The sequence below is a fragment of the Barbus barbus genome, assembly GCF_936440315.1.
Source record: "Barbus barbus genome assembly, chromosome: 5".
NCBI lineage: Eukaryota > Metazoa > Chordata > Actinopteri > Cypriniformes > Cyprinidae > Barbus > Barbus barbus.
Window position 1 is genome coordinate 11146520 of NC_136733.1, and position 3285 is coordinate 11149804.

Sequence of the window (3285 nt, forward strand, 5' to 3'; positions counted from 1 at the left end):
AGTTCACGAAGCGCGTCCTTAGCGTTTGCACACGGGGGGATGTAAACCGCAACGATAACAATGGCCGTGAACTCCCGCGGCAGATAGAACGGTCGGCACTTCACAACCATAAACTCCACCAGCGATGAACAGTGTTTTGATAATACCGCAGCATTGTTACACCAGTCTTTGTTGATATACACACACAAGCCACCTCCACGTGTCTTACCAGACAGTGATGAATCTCTGTCCGCTCGGAAGTTGGTTAGCCCGTGCAATTGAATGGCGGAGTGCGGGATGTTGTCGTTTAGCCATGTTTCGGTGAAAACAAACACGCAACAGTCCCTTGCCTCATGCTGTGTAGATCGACTGAGTTGAATTAAGTCCAGTTTGTTATCCAGAGAGTACGTTTGAGAGCATGAGTGTTGGAAGAGTGTGGGGTTAGCTCTTAGCCTAGCTCGTATACCTCCGCGCTTACCGCGCTTCCGTCCTCTCTCACACCGCTTGCGACGCTGCTTTGTGCGGGTCAGTAGGCAAGGCCGCGGTCTCGAGGTCCGGCTCCAGCAGTAAACAAAGGCCTCGTAGCTTCTCAGTACACTGAAAAAAAAAAAGCCTGTTGGATTAACATAAAAAAAAAAAAACATGTACATCGGTTGCACATAATAAAGTTAGGTTTACGCAACATGATTTATACATGTTAAAGCTACATAATTTGTGGTTGTTAAACGAACATGATTTTTATGTTTTTCCATTCATATATGCTGTGGTTTCAATAAATAAAACTAACCTGATTAAGTTTTAGAATACTATAAGCTGACTTTAATCAATAAATGTATTTTTTACATCCACTAGTTTTAAGTACATTCACAACATTACTGTACAGTTTAAAAGCAGTAAGACAAGAAAACACATTTCTTGAATCAAATTGCTGTATTCTTTTTTAAAGTTACAATACATTTTTTACACAGTAAGTGCTATTAGAAGTAAGCTTTCCGAGTGGATTTTTGAAGTTAAAAATAGCTTAGATTCCATGAACAAATGTCAATGAACAATGACAGCATATTTGTACTCATATCACTTTAAGAAAAAGACAAGGCACAGTCAAACATGTTGTGGAAAAGGTGAACAGTAATGACCATTCTGATACAGTAAACTGCAACAAAACAAACATTAAGTAAAAGACAAAGACACCGTCAAACAGGTGTAGCGGAAAAGGTGAACAGTATGAGTATCAAGTACTCCAAAGCATACCTTGACATTTTTGTTTTCAATTTTAAAAGCATAAGAGAAGTCAAATTGATGTATTTCTTTTAAAAGTACAACAAATTTTTCAGAGTATGGGCTACAGAAGTAGTTCTCTGCATGTTAAAAATAGCTTAAAATCCATGAACAAATGTCAATGAACAATGACAGCATATCACTTTACTCTTACCACTTTTCTCTTACCACTTTACTCTTATCAGAGTGTCCTTTTAACCAATAGGTTTAACCAAAAAACTATGCACATGTTAAAACAACCATAAAAATAAAATAAAAACAGTGGCCAACCTACTCATATCAAACAGATTAAACTTTTTAACAAAGCAAGTTCTTTGTGTGTGAAATGAAAAGGAAATTGTCCTTATTGCAAGAGGTGGGAAACTACCTTGTGTCCATCCTGCCGTACCATGGAAACAGCTCACTCATAGAGTCTGTTTCTGAGAACTTGTGCTTTCTTGGATAGAGTGGAGCCTTCCAGCTCCATGACTATCTTCTGCAGTACCTCAAATGTACTTTTCATTTCAGGTGGGTAGTTCAGATTTAAGGCATACATAAGACCAAAAAGCATTGCCGTAGCTAATGCAAAGTTGTCTAAGCCTTGCAAGATGTTCTGGCCTTCCAGGATAATCCCGATGTCATCTGATCTGTCACGGAATTTTAGAATGTAGATTCCCACTGTGGTCTCCTCTGTGGATTTTTGAATGAAGGCTTCGTCCCCGCACAGACAAAATGAGATTACTGTTAGACCTCAGTTCTAGGATTGTGGATGGTAGTCCTGGAAAAAATGAGAAAATTGATTAAAAATGAGAATCGATTAAAATCGAGAAATATATATTTTTTACCCAGCCCTAATATGGAGGAATACTGAAAATAGAAAAAAAGCAATCAAATATACTTGCAGTAGATTTACAAAAATACACACCACTACTATAAAGCATTTGCAAGTCAAAATGCACTTGACTAGATGAATCTGATATCTGTAAAATATAAAAAAATAATGCATTAGTTTTAAAGCAATAACATTATCCCAGAGGTAAGTTAGGCTAGTTAAGTATTTTAGAGAATTGAACACATTTCCTTCTTAATAAAAAAATAAATAAACTGATCAATTTCAGTATTTCCCAATTTAAGTCGATTAGGTTCTTTAACATCCCCTCCCCCACCCAGTTGGCTCAAGTCACTCCCTGACAGGATTTTCCCATTTGTTGCAATTAAGGCGCCGAGTTAAATTACTTTCTTTGAAAGAGAATTCGCAATAAACGGAGAATAACAAGTATTTTCTTTGTGATCAAGTTTAAAAGATATACAGTTCAGCCAGACGGCCTTTTAACGTTCTGTAAGTAATATCCCCTCCCCCACCCAAAAGTATTTGGCGCCATCCCTCCCTGACGCGAATTAGTTGTCATACACAGAACAAAATACGAATACATATGCCTTAAGGACTGTACACAATTTGAAAAACGTTAATACAAGTCATGATATATTAAACAGGGGTTACTGTTACCGTTAACCACCGTTAAACATTCGCACTAACCTTTGCCTTTCCATAAAATCAGTAAGGTAACTGACATAAAAACGTTACCTCGGTGAAAATACGTTCAAACGCACTACTAACTGTTTCTCAATGGCATTTCAGTTCAAAATGTTAATTACCTTCAGGCTTTAGCGTTCCACCACGATAACTCGCAGCTTCCACCTTCCAAAGCGAGAGAGAAAATGGCGGACTGGCCAGCAGGCAGCAGCAGAGCAGTTAACTGTTTTTCCTTTGAGTAGCAGGGGGCGGAGTTTCCAAAGAAAACATAACTAATTTCTTTAATTTAAACATGATTATTTCTAAAAGGTTGAACATCCTTCAGCATTAAATGAATGGCACAAGACTAAAATATGTTTAGATGAGAAACATAAAATAATCATGTAGGAAATACGAAATGCATTTGTGCAAATTCAACAATCTGCCCATTGCCATTTTTTCAGTGCATGACCATGTGAATCCTCACATTCTGTTGTTTTTGCTGCTTTTTGCGTGTATAAAATTAATCCCTGGAA

At 37.6% G+C, this 3285-nt stretch overlaps 1 long non-coding RNA gene across 1 annotated transcript; it reads right to left on the reverse strand.

Moving 5' to 3' along the window:
- Window positions 1–773: 773 nt before the first annotated feature.
- LOC306869810 lies at window positions 774–3010 on the reverse strand. Its single transcript, XR_013784206.1, has 3 exons — window positions 2893–3010; window positions 2162–2216; window positions 774–2014 (listed from the first exon to the last, which is right to left on the reverse strand). It is a non-coding gene; the product is annotated as an uncharacterized lncRNA (long non-coding RNA).
- Between the last annotated feature and the right edge of the window lie 275 nt (window positions 3011–3285).